Here is a 20,057-nt window from a genome sequence, read left to right as displayed (position 1 = left end):
TTAGAAATGCACATGTGCATCTATATGTATAAACATGATATAGCATGTTTTTGGTACACTACTTTGAATACACTTTCCTTTTCATCTATCATACCATCCATAACACATTACTATTATCCCCTACTATCCATAATACACTACCATTACCAATATGTGTAATATTTTCACTTTATGCACATGTACATCAACACCCTTCATATCATACCAAACAACATATTACATCATAAAGTGACAAATATTACATGTATATGGGCCTACTTCATCATTCAAAATCACAAACTTTTTGTACCAAAACACGTTATATCATGTTCATACATATATATGCACATGTGCATTTTTAATATTGCTAATGTAAAACGTAGTATATTACAAATGGTAATGTAAACGAAATTGCTATTGTATAATACTTGTAATGTATTACGGAATTTATCAAAGAAATGATACATATGCACATGTGCATCGATAATTGTTAACCAATTTTTTTTTTTTTGTTTTAGGGACAAAATATAAAAAAAAATTTAAAAAATATTAAGAGAAAAATTTGCGTGTTTTTTAGGTTTTTTTTTTTGTGTTCATATTGGTTCCTGTGTTCTCATAATAAGAGTGGTTCTCAAATGAACACTACCATATATATATATATATATATATATATATAGGGTCAGGATTTAGAGAAAACGGTGATAAGTGTGAGAACGGAGAGAACGCTTATGGATCGTTAGATCAAAACAATCTATGGACTAGATGACGCGGTGGCGTTTTTGTTAGTGCACTATGTCTGATGACTTCGTCTTGTATCATGTAATGTAATAGGATTGATTGATCAGGGCTCGTAGTTCGAGAAAACAAGATTTATATGTTTAAGGGTAATTCCGCACGAAATTACCAGGATGGTAATTCCACACGGAATAGGTAATACCGCATGAAGTTAATTCCGCATGAAGAGTTAACAAGTTAATTCCGCACGGAATTAGCTTTAGCTAATTCCGTTTGAACTAAACTTGTTAATTCTACACGGAATTAACTGCCTATAAATACCCTAGCCTTGATCTCATTTGTAACGTTCTTCTGATTTGGTACCGAAGTGCTGCCAAACTGTCTCGAGGTGCTGTAAGACTATTATATCAATAATATAGATATATTAAAGTGAATCAAGTTGTTATCGTGTCTGTTTCACTGATTCCGCCTCTGATTTGGATAAACAACTCTTCTGAACGTCTCATTCGGGTCACACAACGATCCCACAAGCGGTATCAGAGCTCAGGAGGAAGAGTTCTTAATGATTACAGCTGAATTTCTTTGTTCTACACCTTATTTTTCAATTTGGACAACTTTTAACGGTCAAAATGGTTTGAATTTTACATATCATATGCGAAATAGTGTTTTAACAAAGCCTTGAGAAAATCAGACCATAATTCAGATTAAAAGTGATTGAAATGGACCAAAAACCTAATTCCGTTTGAACGAACAATTTAATTCCGCTTGAAAAGAGTATTTTTGTTTGAAAAGGTTCACACGGAATTAGTTTTTCCGTATCAAATTGTAATTCCGCTTGAAGATCTCGCTTGAAAGAAGTAATTCCGTTTGGGAATCTTGTGTGAAGAGGATAATTCCGTTTGAAGTGGTAATTTCGCACCAGAGTGATTTCGCACCAAGTTAATTCCATTTGGAAGTGTGATTTCGTTCCAAAGTGATTTCGTGTGAAGTTGTGATTTCGCTTGAAGTCTGATTCCATTTAAAGACTAATTCCGTTTGAAAGCTGATTTCGCACCAAATCTCATTTCGTGTCAAGATCATTTCAGGACAACCGAGTGTCACTCTGTTTCAGGTTATTTGATACTGTTGAAACTGATTGGGTTTGTTTGTTGTGTCCAGGATCACATCATGGCTGAAGAATTTTTCAAAACTTTCTACAACGCATTTACCTCGGATACGGTGGAAGCTTCAGATGCTACACCCAAAGCAATAACAAAAACAATCAAAGACAACATAAAACATGACAACTTTTATGGAACCTATTCGAAACCACCCAAGCTTGATAATATTGAGGATTATGTCTGGTGGAAAGAAAGGTTTATCAACTGGACTAAAGCGTACGCACATGAAAGTTGGTTTTGCTTGGAGTTTGGTTATGATAAACCTGTTGATGACAAAGGAGAAGAAATTCCGATCAAAAGTTTCTCAGAGGAAGACAAAAAGCAATTCTCATATGAGCAGAAGATGATTGCTTTGATCCAACAATCAGTTTGAGACGATATTTTTTCGTTATTAATTCATGATGGGTCTTCAAAATCTGTGTGGGAAGCTTTACGGGTGAAAGCTGAGGGGGGTAAACAAATCTCGAAAACAAAATTGCACTATTAAAAAAGGAATTTGATTTGTTCGATAGTTTGAAAGGAGAGACTGTTAGGCAAATGATTGAACGCTTTTGTCATCTAAAAATTGAACTTGAAAGGTTTAAAATTGTGAAAACAAGAGAAGAAATAATTGACAAAGTAATTAAAACGTTACCACGAGCTGATCAGTGGTAAACGTTTGTGTTTATATTGAAAAATGATGCTTTGTATGATACAATTTCTATTGATGTTTTGTTAGAAAAAATTGAAAGTCATGATCTGGAATTGCAAAAGCAAAGCAAGATGAGCAGTTCGTCGCATCATCAGAATGTTGGTCTGTACTACAAAGGTAATTTACCTTCGGTGAAAGCTGATAGTTCACCAAAGACAGCATTCAGTGGTGAGAAGATGAAAGAACCACAAACAACCTCATCAAGCTACAATTCTAGATATCATTCATCTTCAAAAGCAAGTCCTGAAAATTCTGAGGAGATACTGTGCAACATTGCTCTCAAACTGAAGAATTCTCTGGCTATGAGCATCAATGCAGCTAAACAGCAAATGAGCTTTCTTGCATCTGTTCTGGAATCGTATGAAGGTCTAGTTGTAGGCAAAATTGGAAACTCCGAATTGACCAAAGAAGACTACGACCAGATTGATCCGGAAGAGATGGAACTCATTGAGATTCGTTGGTGTTTGGCAAGTTGCATTCGCAGAGCTCAGAGATATATGGAGATTACCGGGAAGCAATCATTAGGTGGTCTGTCAACGAAGCTTGGATTTGACAAATCCAAAGTGACCTGTTTCAGATGTAAGCAAAAAGGTCATTTCAAAAGATAATGTAGAAATTCTGAAGTTGCTGAATCAGAGAGACCTTTCAACGATGATTATTACCGAAAGGCAATTTATCACTGTAGTAAAGAAGAGCCAAAGATGATTGAAAATACCCCCAGAGAAAAGTCAAGAGCTTGTGCTGTTATTCATGATGACGAAGGTTTTGATTGGAGTCAGATTCTTCCAGAAGAAGATCGTTTGGAAAATATAGTTACAGCTCATGGCAGAAAATCATCAAAAAGTCAACATTATGTTTTCGTTGCTGAAATTAAAGAGGAAAACAAAGAAGAAAATGTTATAACTGAAATCAAAGAGAAAACTCGAGAAGAGATTTTGAAAGAGAAAACCGAGAGAGAAATTTTCATTGTTGGATGCAGAATGGAGAAGATCCAGGAAGAATATGAAAATGCAGTTAGAAATAAAAGATGGGATAAGAAGCAAGAATGTTATGTCAACAAAGAAGGAGAACCTGTTATTCCCAGAAGTGACATAGTTCATGATGATGTTCTTCTAGTAATTCCTCAATCCGGCGAATATTATTCAAATGTTGCAAAAGACAAAACATATGTAAAAAGGCTGGATAAAATCATCAGGAATGCTATGACAACAAATATGAGGAAGAGGAATGAAGAAAGAATGAAGAAGAATATTGAGAATCTGGTTGATGATCTGAAGAAGGTTGCTGAGGAGGTCAAGGTTGAAGAAGTGAAAGTTGAAGTTGAGAAAGTTGAAGATGTGAAGATGTCTGAGAAAGAGGAGGTGATAAAAGAAAAAGGTGTTGAGAAAGAAGCTGTTACTCAAGAACAGCAAGTTGAAGAAGATAAGAAGAAGTTGGAAAGTTCGACAGAAATGAAGATTGAGAGTTCAACAGTTGTTGTTATTGGTGCTGGTATTAGTGAAAACAAAAAGAGTGAAGCTGATCAGAAGCAGACAGAATCAGACACCGAGGTCCCAATCACTGAGGTAAATTCTGATTCTGACATCTTAACTGAAACTGTTGAACAGTGCAAGAAGTGCATGGAACCATGCAGTGCTTGTACTGAAAAAGACGAAAAGTTCAGAACAAGAGATCTTGAATTCACAAAAGTTGAAGAAGTTTTCAAAAATAAATGCACAGAAATGTTAGAAAATGAAAAAGTTTTAAAAGAAAATAATGAAACGCTTTCAGAAAAATGTAAAAGGTTAGAAAAAGAAAATGAAAGTTTAAAAGAAAAGGTTTCAAAAATGACAGAAGAATGTTCACAAAAAGAAAAAGTTTGTCAAGAAATAAAAAAAGAGTATGATTCAATAAAATTGGCTTATCATATTACAAAAGAATCATTTGAAAAAGTAAAAAGTGAAATGAAACTTGTTCAATCAAGATTGAAATACTGTTCTGAAACAACTGATACGTTTAAGAGACAGTATGAAATAAAGCAACAAGTTGTAAATTCTTATATTAAAGATGTTGCTAAACTTAAGCGTTAGATTGCTGATTTAGAACAGGATAATAACAAGTTAAAAAGTTATCACGCGTCGTCATATGTGCTTGAACGTATTTTCAATATAAAACCGGATGGGAAAGATTCTGAGCAAAACAAGAAAGGTATTGGCTCAGAGTTTCATCAAGTTCCACCACCGGAAAAGTTTGTGTTTTATAATGATGAAAAGGTCGAAAAAGCTTTCAACATGGTAGATCAATTGCCAGACAACATTGACATAACCTATTCCAAATCTGATGATTATAGTGATTCAGGGGTGGTAGGTAAGGTCGTTGAAAGTGTGTTGAAAGAAGAGTCGGTTGAAACAGGTAATTATGAATCACAGGATGAAAATGAAGGTAATTTTCATGATGGATATCTGAAAGACACAAAATCGGAGAAAAATTTGTATGATGATTCAAAAGGATTGGTTTATACCATGATTGGATCGGACAAATTATTCTTAGATGTTGTATTCCCGATTCAGAATGTGATTTCAGAAAAGGTTGATAAAGTTTTCCAGATGGTTGAGATTGAAAAGTCTGAGATTTCAAAGTTTGTTGGTAAAGGTCACAAAACTTTTTATAACAAACCTGGTTTCAAAAAGAAAAACATGAAGGCTGGGTTGGGTTATAAAAGGAAACAAAGTTGGAAGAAAAATGAGGTGCCAAATTATCAAGAAAAAATGAGCTTTGTTCAAGGAAAAAGTTTAGCAGAAGAGAAAGAACTTAAGATTGGACGACAGTCTAATGAAGAGTTTGTTGCTCAAAAAAAGCAACAACATCAGGTCAAAGATGTGTCCATGAGAACATGTTTTAAATGTGATCAAATTGTACATCTTGCTCGCAAGTGTCCAAATCTGAAACCTGTTGATGTTGACAAAAAGAAATCTGAAAATGTTGAGAAACAAAAATCTGAGAATGTGAAACAAAGGTCGACCATATTTGATTCGAAACAAACTTGGAAGTACAATTGATGCGTGTGAAGTGCGATATATTTTTGATGTATATTTTAAGCCCTTTTTACACTTTTCGCCAAGTTTTAAATTTATAAAACACGATATTCACTAACACTAAACACACATATGGGCAAGTGCACCCATCGTGGACGTAGTATAGTGTTGGTAAGATACCGAGGTCGTCCAAGGACATAAGAGCTTTTAGTACCGGTTTATCCTCAACTTCTAATCAAATCAAAAAGTTAGAAAAGGTTTTTAAACTAGAAAAATAAAAACTAAATGCTGAAAAATAAAATAAAATAAAAAACAGATAGACAAGATGAATCACTTGGATCCGACTCGTGTATTAGTATAACCTTTGATTATTTTCGCACTTTTGCACTTGTTTAAGAGATTATCTTAGTTATTGTAGTAGGCCCCTCTTTTGAAGGCGACGTTACCCTCAACCCAGTAGTTTGACTCAGCAAGGATACAATCCTAAAGGGTTGGATTATTGGAAGATAATGAATTAAGTTATTAATGCAAATTGTGGTAGGCCCCGCTTTTGGCGGTGACGTTACCCTCGGCTAAGTAGTCTGAGTCAGCAGGGATACAGTCTTAAATAGCCGGGTTATAGTATTAATAGTAGTTAACTTCTGAGGGGGTCAAAGAGTTTGGATCCCCGCCATCCAATACCTATGGGCATTGAAGGAGATCCTACTAAATTTGACCCAGGTCCCTTGCAGGACCTCTAAACGCTGAACAAGGGCAAGACCCTTACCAAACCGTTCCCTTAACCCCCGACCAGGTAGCCAACATACCTCCATATAGACCGTGGAGATATGAATGGTGAAAATCTTTTATTTTATATAGACAGTAAAATAATGCCAAGACACCACGGACAAACGATAAGGAAAGATCACCTTCAACATAAGTAGCTAGTTATTAAAGTTATTAATACAAAACCAAATAAAAAGTGCAAAAGATTAAAAATAAAAAGTATTATACTAAACACTTGTCTTCACCAAGTGATGTAAGAGACTTAGGCAAACATGGCCTTGATTGTCAAGAAGTCTTACGATCAATCTTGGATCCCGAGACGACTCACACACTCTACGATGGACAATGGATGATGGTGGTGGATGATGGTGTTATGGTGGTGGTGGGTGGTGGATGAAGTGTGAGAGAGGTGGTGTGCCAAGGGATGAGTTGAAATGAAACCAAGCACTCCTATTTATAGGCTAAACAGAAGGCTGGGCACGGCCCCGTGTCCACTGGACACGCCCCCGTGCTCGTCTGACACTCTCTCTCTTCATTAATTGTAATTCGCAATTACAATTAATGCGCCTGCTGTACTTTCGCCACGCCCCCGTGCTCACTGGACACGGCCCCGTGGTGGGCAATCGAAGCTTCTATAGGTTTGTCTTTTCTGCTGCTTCTTGGGCACGGCCCCGTGCTGGCTGAGCACGGGGCGTGTTCAGTCTTCTGTTTTCCCTTCTTTGCTTGGAGGATGCCGTTGAGGGGTCGGGCAATCCACTTTTGTTCCTTTTCTTGTATTTAGGTTAGAATTAGCTGCCTTTTTGCTTCTTTTGTGAATTTAAGCTCATTTCATCCTGAAAATACAAAAGGAAGACAAAAACACTTTTTTCCCAACATTAGTACTTAAAAAGGGTTAGTTTTATGCCTTATTTGATGTAATTTATATGTTGCATTTTACACACATCAAATACCCCCACACTTAAAATTTTGCTTGTCCTCTAGCAAAACTCTTTAAATATGTGGCTTGCACTCCCAAATGGAATGGGCTAAAGGTGGGTGGTTGGGTTAATGGTTAGTAAAAGGGCGAAAAGCGTAAAAAGCGTCGGTTTTCGTAAAACACTTTGTTTTTAGTGACTTTTTATTTTGAAGTATTTCTCCAAACAAGCTTTTGTTTTCATAGCTTTGTTTGTTTTTAACTTCATCATTCATTTTTTTTTTAATCACACAAAAAACTGAGCTTACGAAAAACCGAGCTTGTTACTAAAATAAAGGGTGAAAATAAAAAGGGTTTTTGGTGGGTAAAAAAGGTTTTTAGGGTAAAGAAATGAAAGGTTTAGGCTCAAAGGGGTTAACTAGGGGGATTTTGGGTAGGTGGTAAAAAAAATTGAAAAATAATGGTGTAGAAAGAAAAATGGTTAGTCCTAATGCCTCCATCATTTACTTACTTGGGTTTAAGTTGGTAAGGACCGGGAATGAATCGTCGTGGCAAGTTCTAGAGTTGTAAGAACCAAGCGGCTATTCACACAAGAAACGAAAAATGAGCATTTAGTCTAAAGATGTGAATTTGTATGCTCAATAAAGGCTCAAAACTCACTTTTGTGGGAATGGGTTTTTAATGTGATCAAGTATATATAATCAAATTTTAACTAAGCTTGTTATGCCGTTTCATAATTTTCTTATGTTGGTTCTTGTCATCACGACGCTTTCGGTTGTAAAATTTGTAAAAATATAACCTTATTAATCTTAGGATTCCTAACTTAAACTTTAGACAAAAAAAAAAATGAAAATTTTTGAAAAAATTTGGGGTGTTTAGCGGTTCCAATAGAGTTTTGTGTAAGGCTTGTAGTTAGGACTTGCAAAATTTCAAGGTTTTAGCTTCCCCCCACACTTAAATTACACATTGTCCTCAATGTGTCCCAAAAATAAATTTTTAGGTTGATTGGATGTGTAATGTGGTGTTAAAAAGCAAAGATTTATGTTACTGGCAGTCTGGACACGGCCCCGTGGGGACCGGACACGGCCCCGTGTTCAGGTGCCAGTAACAAAAATTAAAGAAATTAGACAGAAGCCTGGACACGGGGGCGTGTCTGGTGAACACGGCCCGTGTCCAGTTACCTGAACTGGGCATTTTTCTGCAGGGGGTTCAGCACGGGGCCGTGTTAGTTGGACACGGCCCGTGTTGAGCCTTCTGTAATGGAGAATTTTGTGTCGGGTTGCCTTGTTCTTGTGCATGGGGCCATTTTTCTCGTTCCCTTTGTCATCCTTTACCACCATGAGTGTGTTTTATTTCTGCAAATTAAAACTAAAAGATTAAACTAAACTAAGGATAGTTCCGCGGAATGCGTCCGTGGTGCGCCACGTTTATAAGGGTCATTGGCTAGACCCAATGTGAGGTTATATATTTTCTGAGTGGGATGCTTGGCGTCCCATGTAACACCGTCGGAGAGCAGCATCCAAACTTGAATCAATAACCTTCATGTAGTTGACCGGGTCATCGTCTTCTATTCTCTTCCCAACTCCGAATTTTACTTCATCATCCCCGTACCTCAAGGTGAGTGTTCCCTCATTCATATCTACCACTGCTTGTTCGGTGGCGAGAAATGGTCTCCCTAGTATGAGGGGGACCTCGGTGTCTTCCTCCATATCGAGTATGACAAAGTCGGCTGGATAGACGAATTTGCTTACCTTTACTAAGACATTTTCGATGACACCTTGCGGGAATTTGACGGATCGGTCAGCAAGTTGTATGCTCATTTTTGTAGGACTCGTTGTTCCTAGGCCGAGTCTTTTAAACATTGATGAGGGCATGAGGTTAATGCTAGCCCCAAGGTCGGCTAGTGCATAGCCAACGGGGGACTCCCCAATTGAGCAGGGAATCGTGAAGCTTCCGGGATCGATTTTCTTTTGGGGAAGTTTATTGAGTACGAGGGCAGAGCATTCTTCGCCTAAGTTAACTAATTGCAAAGTTTCAATTTTCTTTTTATGAGTGAGGAAGTCCCTCATAAACTTGGAGTATTTGGGCATTTGGGTTAGGACATCAATAAAAGGAATATTGACATGCAATTGTTTTAATAGACTTTCGAACTTTGCGAATTGCTCATTGGTCTTTTGACGAATTAACCTACCGGGGTACGGGACTCGAGGAGCCTTGGTAGGCTCTGGTGACGGAGGGGAGTTCTTCTCCTGTAGAGGCGGGGGTACCGTTTCTTCTGTCGGCGGTGGCGCTTCTGCAGGCCCCACGGTGCGGTTTCGTAACGTGATGAGATGAACTTGCGCTTTTGGGTTTGTTTCGGTATTGCTAGGTAATGCACCTTGTGGTCTCTCGGCAAAATTTTGAGCTATTTGATTTAATTTTTTTTCTATGTTTTGAATACTAGCTTGTTGATTTCTAAAATTTGATTCTAATTGTAGAAATCTTTCCGAGTTTTTCTTTTCAGTGTCGGAGATGAGGCGAGATACAGTATCTTCAAGCCATTCTCGTCCACTTTGTTGTTGAGTGAAATTTTGTGACTCATTTCTTGGTTGTTGAAAGTTTGTTCATTGGGTTTGTTGGTTACTACTATTGTCGGGTTCTCTCCAACCAAGGTTTGGGTGGTTTCGCCATCCTTGGTTGTAAGTGCCCGTTGGAGGACCCGACAGCCTAGGTCTATTATCAATGTAGCTTACCGATTCTTGTTGATCGTCCGTTTCTTTCATACAACTCCAATTTTCATGTGGCCCACCACACCCTTCACAAGCCATAACCGAGACTGTTTTTGTCATTTCTAATTTTTTTATTTTTGAAGAAAGGGCCTCGATTAGGGCTTGTAAAGAAGTGCTTTCATCAACCTTATGGGCGCCCGGGGCAATAGATTTATTGCCTCGGGGTGTGTGCCATTGAAAATTGGTTTGAGCAATTTCCTCAATTTGGTTATATATTTCATGCGGGCGGCGATTACCTAAAAGTCCCCCGGAGCTAGAATCAAGTGTCTGCCTTGTGTGTGGCAACGGTCCATTATACAAAGTGGATACTTGTTGCCATATCGCAAGGCCATGATGTGGACACTTGCGTAATAGCTCCTTGAACCTTTCCCAAGTTTCATATAAGGATTCCCCGTCCTCTTGTGAATATGTATTAATTTCAGTCATTAATTTAGCCGTTTTAGCGGGAGGGAAATACTTATATAGAAATTTTTGGGCTAGTTCATCCCAGGTGTTTACCGATCCAGCTGGGAGGGCGTTGAGCCAAGCTTTTGCTCGGTCTTTTAACGAGAAAGGAAACATTCGAAGGCGGATGGCGTCATTTGATGCTCCATTGATCCGAAAGGTATCACATATTTCTAAGAAATTAGTAATATGTAGATGGGGATCTTCGTCTGCAAGCCCATGGAAGGTTGCGGAGTTTTGAAGCATTTGTATCAAATGCGGCCGGAGTTCGAAGTTATTAGCTTCAACATTTGGTGCATTGATAGCGGCGCCTAGGTTACCTACGGTGGGTCGTAGATAATCCATGAGGGTACGTTGGTCCGCCAATGGAGGTGGATCACCCGAAACTTTCTCTTGGTTTTTAGCTTTTAATCTTTTTCTGAGAAAGCGTTCGGGTTCTTCTAGAGGTTCTTTTATGTCCTTATTAGAACTGGAGATCATACACTATGTAGGATTGGCGTCTGGTTCCAAGTCCTGCAATAAAAACAGAAAAGAATGCTGGTCAGAAGGTTCACCACGGCCCCGTGCTCAGCGAACACGGCCCGTGGTCGGAGTTACAGTGATTGTTTTCCAGATCCCAGTTACTGGAAAGTTGGACACGACCCCGTGTTGCACCGACACGGCCCCGTGGTCAGCCTTCTGTAACTTGGAAAACTAAAAACTGCCAGAAACGATGCTGGGCACGGCCCGTGTCCGACCAGGCACGGCCCGTGCGGAGCTCTGCAGAAGCTGAAAAACTAAGGAAATCCTAAAAAAATATAAAAGAAAAATAAAAATATGATTAGGCCGTTGATTCCTAACTTTCTTAAAATCCTTGTGTCCCCGGCAGCGGCGCCAAAAACTTGATGCGTTTGAAGTGCGATATATTTTTGATGTATATTTTAAACCCTTTTTACACTTTTAGCCAAGTTTTAAATTTATAAAACACGATATTCACTAACACTAAACACACATATGGGCAAGTGCACCCATCGTGGACGTAGTATAGTGTTGGTAAGATACCGAGGTCGTCCAAATCAAATCAAAAAGAGCTTTTAGTACCGGTTTATCCTCAACGTCTAATCAAATCAAAAAGTTAGAAAAGGTTTTTAAACTAGAAAAATAAAAACTAAATGCTGAAAAATAAAATAAAATAAAAAACAGATAGACAAGATGAATCACTTGGATCCGAATCGTGTATTAGTATAACCTTTGATTATTTTCGCACTTTTGCACTTGTTTAAGAGATTATCTTAGTTATTGTAGTAGGCCCCTCTTTTGAAGGCGACGTTACCCTCAACCTAGTAGTTTGAGTCAGCAAGGATACAATCCTAAAGGGTTGGATTATTGGAAGATAATGAATTAAGTTATTAATGCAAATTGTGGTAGGCCCCGCTTTTGGCGGTGACGTTACCCTCGGCTAAGTAGTCTGAGTCAGCAGGGATACAGTCTTAAATAGCCGGGTTATAGTATTAATAGTAGTTAACTTATGAGGGGGTCAAAGAGTTTGGATCCCCGCCATCCAATACCTATGGGCATTGAAGGAGATCCTACTAAATTTGACCCAGGTCCCTTGCAGGACCTCTAAACACTGAACAAGGACAAGACCCTTACCAAACCGTTCCCTTAACCCCCGACCAGGTAGCCAACATACCTCCATATAGACCGTGGAGATATGAATGGTGAAAATCTTTTATTTTATATAGACAGTAAAATAATGTCAAGACACCACGGACAAACGATAAGAAAAGATCACCTTCAACATAAGTAACTAGTTATTAAAATCATTAATACAAAACCAAATAAAAAGTGCAAAAGATTAAAAATAAAAAGTATTATACTAAACACTTGTCTTCACCAAGTGATGTAAGAGACTTAGGCAAACATGGCCTTGATTTGTCAAGAACTCTTACAATCAATCTTGGATCCTGAGACGACTCACACACTCTACGATGGACATTGGATGATGGCGGTGGATGATGGTGTTATGGTGGTGGTGGGTGGTGGATGAAGTGTGAGAGAGGTGGTGTGCCAAGGGATGAGTTGAAATGAAACCAAGCACTCCTATTTATAGGCTGAACAGAAGGCTGGGCACGGCCCCGTGTCCGCTGGACACGCCCCCGTGCCCGTCTGGCACTCTCTCTCTTCATTAATTGTAATTCGCAATTACAATTAATGCGCCTGCTGTACTTTCGCCAAGCCCCCGTGCTCACTGGACACGGCCCCGTGGTGGGCAATGGAAGCTTCTATAGGTTTGTGTTTTCTGCTGCTTCTTGGGCACGGCCCCGTGCTGGCTGAGCACGGGGCGTGTTCAGTCTTCTGTTTTCCCTTCTTTGCTTGGGAGGATGCCGTTGAGGGGTCGGGCAATCCACTTTTGTTCCTTTTCTTGTATTTATGTTAGAATTAGCTGTCTTTTTGCTTCTTTTGTGAATTTGAGCTCATTTATCCTGAAAATACAAAAGGAATATGTTGCATTTTACACACATCAACCATACAAACAAGTTTGCTTCAAATCAAAAATGGATATCAAACCCGAACAGGTTTGATTCAAGACAGACCTGGAATTCTCACACACCCAGATTCAAAACAACGCAAAGTTGGAGAACATCAGTTGATATGACAAAACGTCAACAATTTTGGAAATCAAATGTTGTTCAAAAACAAAATGCTCAAAAAGATTCACATTTTTACAAAAGAGGTACTCCAAAAGGTCAAACATGGTCAGTTAAGAAACAAGTAACCTCGGTAAAAGATGATAAAGTTGAAGTCAAAGTTGAAAAAGTCTTTGATGACAAAGATTTCCCGAAGCTAAATGATGCATATTGTGTTGAAATGCCTAAGGTCCAACAGACCTGGGCTAAATTGTTCAAGTAATTGAATGATTTGAATGTGCAGGTGCTTAACAAAACCAAAGATTGTGAGAATGGAAGTTGGAGCAGCCTGACACAACGAGGAGAGGAGACTGCTGGACCCTGTGTTGGGTGAAACAGGGAGTTAGTTTGTTTGTTTTCTGTAAATAAATAAACAATTTAAAAAAAACCCTAAAAATTGAAAAATTCAAAATCAAAAATATGTTTTCATTTTATCAAAAATTCAAAAATTCCAAAAATATGTTGATTGAATATGCTGAAACCCTCACGGCGGAACAAACATGATTACTTTCACAAGATTGAAAAACGGTTTTCAAACTGTCGAAAATCAATGGGTTGTAAATCATGGGGGTATTTTATACTTTTCTGTAAATCAGTGCACGAGAAGCAGAAAATGGATGGCGAGACAAAGCTATCAGTATTAGGTTGTCAAATTTTTCTTTTAATGGTTTTGCATTTTGGGGGGAGAAAAATTGTCAGAAAATCCAAAAACATTAGAAAATTTTGAAAAAGACAAAGACATGATAAAATTCGAAAATGAGTTTTTGTGTAAAAAGAGGAAATGATAGTACATCAGTAGACTATCACAGTACGCTAAAGAAATGGAAAGTTAAAATGTGATAAACGGTCTCATTGATGATGTGCCAGTAGGTTTTTGCCCATTTAGTAGATTGTGTTCGAGCTATAAACCTAAATATCAATACTTTACTTATCTCGTGAGGAACATCTCTCGGATATATGGGTAACCCCCGAAATCTTGTTTGAAAGATCCCTCTTTCTGAGATACTAGGTCTTTATGCTCGGTAATATCTGGGGTATTATACCTGAACTTCTGATTTTGCGAAAGCAATGGCCTAGTCCTCGTATAATACTTTGCATTTGCTTTAATCTTAAAGCTCGCCCTCAGTACAAAAAATGATGAAACATTGAAAAATGCTAATCATGTGCTATTGAAGAAAAGATTCTCTAAAGGGAACACACCTAAAGTCGAACCATCATCTCTCTGCTGAACGGAAGTTCTGACCTGAGCTCTCATGGTTTGCATTTAACCCTTTACAGATATCATCTAGTTATACTCACCTATAAGACTGAATATTGGGATCTGGATACGGGAGTATATTCTGAGGTGGGACACGCGAATAAGTTTAAGTTCTTAAAACATTAATCTCGTATCTCGAATCAGTTGAAATTTGTGTGAAAATTTAAGTGGACAAGTATACTGACAATCTAAGTTAATCGTTTAGAACTTTAAGTGTTTAAAGCTCAACGGTACTAGTGATTTGTCATAAACTGATATGATCCTCTGACGCAAACTCAAACAAAAATATTGTCTATAAATAGGTTTGTAAATATTTCTTTACTGCTTTACATTTTCAGAAAAATACAAAAAGATTTTTGATTCTGCTTTAATTTCGACAACCGATGTCTGAATGCTAAGTTTCAAAATCTAAGTATACTGACTGTGTTTCTGAAAATAAAACAAGTTCATTAAATTGAAACTTGAAGTTTTAAAATCAAAAATCAAAAAACAGTTTGTGATATCTCTAAGGTCATTTAAATTGGACTTGGATGATTAATTGTGAGGGATTTGGATGCTTATATTGTTAAAGAGCCAGTTTTCGATTCATTTAGTTGGAATTGCCAAATTCTGGAAGTTTGTTGATAGGGGAAGTGGTTAAAAAGTTTAAAAGAGCCAGATTACGATTTCTAGACAATTTCAAAACATTGTATTTATAAATGTTGATTGCAGGAAATGTTCCAGACTACGATCCCGACCGCTGAGTCTAAGGGGGAGTCTGAAGACGAGCTTGAAGCAAGGGGGAGCTTGTAAATGAAAGCTAGGTGACGATCCCTAAAGCACGGAAGCTTGACGAAAGGGGGAGACTGAAAAAGGTGTTAATGAAAGAGCCAGAGTCAGATTCTGGTATAACATTCAAGATGAAAGCTGATGGAAGAAGATAAAGATTGAAGGATGCTTACAATGTTAGACAATTTGGAAAGAGCGAAAAGACTGATCAAGACTGAAGATGTGTCATGCTAAAGAATAGATGCTGAAGACTTCGTCAACATCCAAGGGGGAGTCTGTTAGTGCACTATGTCTGTTGACTTCGTCTTGTATCATGTCATGTAATAGGATTGATAGATCAGGGCTCGTAGTTCGAGAAAACAAGATTTATATGTTTAAGGGTAATTCCGCACGAAATTACCAGGATGGTAATTCCGCACGGAATAGGTAATACCGCATGAAGTTAATTCCGCATGAAGAGTTAACAAGTTAATTCCGCATGGAATTAGCTTTAGCTAATTCCGTTTGAACTAAACTTGTTAATTCCACACGGAATTAACTGCCTATAAATACCCTAGCCTTGATCTCATTTGTAACGTTCTTCTGATTTGGTACTGAAGTGCTGCCAAACTGTCTCGAGGTGCTGTAAGACTATTATATCAATAATAGAGACGTATTAAAGTGAATCAAGCTGTTATCGTGTCCGTTTCACTGATTCCGCCTCTGATTTGGATAAACAACTCTTCTGAACGACTCATTCGGGTCACACAACGATCCCACAGTTTTCGTAAATAACATCACTTTTATTAGTGTGGCGCGCTTCATTAAGGGTAAACAAGTCTTTTGACTTCTCTGCACAAAACGCCACCTCGTGAATAAAACGCCATTAAATTACTGCCTTAACCTACATAGCACACACCATCCTAATCTAAAATGCCATTAGATATAAAACACCAAACTTGTTTTAAACGATAAAGCTGAACAAACAGTGACTGAAACGATGAGACTTAATTACTAGCATTCATTATAATAAAATCGCGCCTAAAACAACCGCCAAAAACATCCTATATATACAACATCTCAGACCTTCCATTAAAACACACAAAACCCCAAATGTCATATTTAATATATACCATTCGTCTTAGAATCGCCAAAAAACCCAAAGATCAAATATCCTCTAAAACAAAACGTTTATTTGAAATTCAGTTTGGTTGTCGGTAAGGTTTTGCTCAATGTAATGGACAAAATCTTTAGCTGAGGATATTGTCCATTTCATTGAGTAAAATCTTATTGACTTTATGCTCAACTTCCATCTAATTTATAACGGCAAAACATACAAAAACATTATTGAGGTGTTTTCTTAATAAAATTTAGCTGTATGGGGTGGACAATATTGTTAGACATCTTTCTTAACTGAGGATTAACAATGTTGTCCATCTCATACAACAAAACATTATTGATTTTAGCATGATCAAATTTAGAGGTTTAAGGTACTTTTATTTAGTGGCATTCTTTTTCTCAGTAAAACGCCAAAAAGTTAAAAAATTAAACATCGTTCCTTGGAAATTCAATATTGTTCTACGCGAAGTTTCGCCGAATGGATTGTTAGCTGAAGGGTGTAACTCAATAACATTTTGCTGCATGAGATGGACAAATCTTCAAGAAAAAGAGGTTGATGTCACACTTTGTGCTTCCAAAAGGCGACAAAAAAGCTACTTCAAAAACAAAAAAAACAAAATGAATCATACGAAAGTCGAAACAACCAGTTAAGATGATTCAAAAAAGAAGAAAGTGACTCGTGAGAGTGAAGATTTGGAAGATCAATTGTTTATATTTTTTTTAATTTTCTTTTTCAGTTGATTGTTATATAATAACAACGTCATATATAATAAAAACGCCACATAACCAAATGCTTATCAAAACGCCATCATGCCATAAAACACCCCAAAAACTCTCGAACTATAATAAAATTACTTTGGACAAGTATTATAAAAAACCCAAAAAAATATAAAACCAAACTTGAAAAGGTAACTAGAAACAGTAACTACAAAACAGTAAAACTGAAGCGACGGAAACTTTATAATATTAAAATCTAAAATGCCAAACTTGAAAGATGGGACGTGTTACAGGCTTCAGATGTAAAGCTTATTAAAAACAGTAATTACAAACAGTAACTCAAATGATGAATACTTTATTATAATAATGCACCGCCTAACCTACGCGCCAAAGACATCCTATAAAATGATACCTCTCAGCAACTTCCATTTGATCACACCAAAAAAACAAACGCCAATATTCCTAAATACCACTCACTATAAAACGCCAAAAATTTAAAAAAATCAAAGATGGCTAACATGCTTTCTTGGATATTCAGTATTGTTATTCGTGAAGTTTCACTGAATGGATTGTTAGGTGAGGGGAGTAACTCAGTAAGATTTTGCTGCATGAGATGGACAAATCTTCAAGAAAAATATACTCATAACAGTCATATGTCATTTTGTGTTCTTTGTTCTTGACGAAGGCTTGGATGAGGATAAGAAATTAATGACACTGAAGAGTGGGATGATTATAAAGATGAAGATCAAGTTGAAGAGCAAAGCAAAAGACCCACTCACACGTCATAGATCTATGTCCCCAAACATCCACAAAAGCCACTTCAATATACGAGCAGACAAAATAATCAAACCGATGGGTTTGTTAACTTTTACATAAAATGTCATATATTTGATGACAGTTCTTGTGGAATTAAAGAAGAGCGACTGATGATAGTGAAGATTGTGAAGAGAGATCCGATTAGGATTTTTAATTTATTTTTTTCGCTTCTATTTTTTCCCCTGTGATTGTAATATAATTTTCCGATTGTAAAATACCATGATACCACAAACGCCAAAATGTATATAAAAATAATAGAACAATAGGACATCTCGTCTAAAACGCCTTTGAATCTAAGAACAAACAATAGGGCGTCATCCTAAAAAGTCCTGGCCATAGTTAGTATGGATGAAGCCATTCAGAGAGATATTCTGACCCTTGGGGTTCCAATGGCCTACGATTTGAAAAACGTCATAAACGCCCAAATATTAATACAATGAAACCATTAAAACGCCATGTAATTATTGAATTTGGTTAACGCCAAAAAATCTTAAACGCCAAAAATAAATCAATATTGTGAAAAGCGGAATTGGAAAAGCGGAAGATAAAATGACAAAAAAGCCCATACGCCCTATTATATCGCGTGCCACGTGTTGGGCCAGGATGCGTTCTCACCGGTCTCACAGTTTGGGCGTTTTCTCCTGATCCAGTACCTACACACACACACACACACACACACATATATATATAGGGGAAGGTTCAAATGAAAACCACTAGTTATTGTGAAAACTCGAAAACTAATTAAAAAAAGCAAAAAAAACATACAATGTTCTAGAATATATATATATATATATATATATATATATATATATATATATAGGGGACCGCTAGAATGAGAACCACCACGAGTTGTAAGAACCGCGAGAACCACACCGTACGAGGCGAGGTGGACCAAATTTTTTTTCAAAAACGTAGATGCATGTATTATAAACACATTCGTAAAAAAAAAATTTTAAAAAATGCCGTGAGTGTAGTTTTTTACACCACAAGTTTGTGGTTTACGAGTTCCGTAAATTTATGGAAGACAACCAAAAATGCCTAAAAATAGCTAAAAATCACACAAAATTTTTTTTAATATTTTTTATATAAAAATCGCTACTTTTCGAAGCCAAAAAAAATAAATTTTTTTTGGCCACTAAAAGTAGCGATTTGAGCATAAAAAATATTAAAAAAAAAATTAGATTTTTTTTTTTAATTTTTTTAGATTTTTTAAGGTTTTTTGGGGGTTTAGTTTTTAGCATTTTAGCTTGGGGGGGGGGGTGGGGGGGGGTTTAGGTTTTGGGGGGGGGGGGTGGGGGAGGGGGGTTTAGGTTTTTTTGGGGGGAGGGGGGGAGGGTTAGGTTTTTTTTTTTAGGTTTTGTGGGGGTTTTAGTTTTTAGCATTTAGCTTGGGGGGGGGGGGGGTTAGGTTTTTCTTTGGGGTGGGGGGTTTAGGTTTTTTTTTTTTGGGAGGGGGGGGGGGTTGGGGGTTAGGTTTTTTTAGCTATTTTCTCACAACAAGGGTGTGTATGATATATATATATATATATATATATATAGGGAAAGGTTAACATACAAAAGTCCTTATCCTACTTCACGTACGCGACGCGCTCAACCATCAGATCTGGGCAATAATCACGCATGGGAGCCCTAATAACGCATGGGAGCAATTTTTGGGTGATAATCACGCATGGGAGGTGATAATCACGCATGGAGGTGATAATCACGCACGTTATAATGGTGAAAAAAATAATTACGCACGTTATAAATTCTGTCGCGTATGTTAATGTAGGTTAAGCCATTTTGTACGTTATACTTTCTCTCTCTCTCTATATATATATATATATATATCATACACACCCTAAGGTGAGTTCACTAACTCTTTTACATACACTATCCTGTTAGGAAACTAAGATGCTATGCTTTCCTGGGAGGAAACACTTGAGCAACTTTTCAGATAAACAAAAACACTACGCTTTTCTGGGAGGAAACACTTGAGCGACTTCTTAGATCATCGTAATTCATTTATATCACATGTTTACTAAACGATACATATATCATGAATGTCCTTACACAATTGAATCGTAAAAATAGGCAGTTAGCGAGGTGATATTCAGTAGTACTACTGGGTTCGACAAACCCTACCTGGGTTGGTCGCGCCAACATGACTGGGCGTCCACGGATGTAACATTGACCTAAGATTACGCCATTGTTTATAATAGACGTGGTGAAAGGCACAGACTCTTTCAGTCAGCTTTGGTTTAAATCGTTTAGTAAAATGTAA

The 20,057-nt window shown here is 37.3% G+C and overlaps 1 non-coding gene across 1 annotated transcript; it reads left to right on the top strand.

Annotated features, from left to right (window-relative positions):
- The first annotated feature begins 10,350 nt into the window (after nt 1-10,350).
- On the top strand, nt 10,351-10,457 carry LOC118481380. The gene has a single exon (XR_004865587.1). It is a non-coding gene; the product is annotated as a small nucleolar RNA R71 (small nucleolar RNA).
- Nucleotides 10,458-20,057: the final 9,600 nt, after the last annotated feature.

This window comes from Helianthus annuus, chromosome 8 (assembly GCF_002127325.2).
Source record: "Helianthus annuus cultivar XRQ/B chromosome 8, HanXRQr2.0-SUNRISE, whole genome shotgun sequence".
Lineage (NCBI taxonomy): Eukaryota > Viridiplantae > Streptophyta > Magnoliopsida > Asterales > Asteraceae > Helianthus > Helianthus annuus.
The sequence above is the reverse complement of the archived record's forward strand: the minus strand, read 5'-3'. Positions and strand labels throughout refer to the sequence as shown.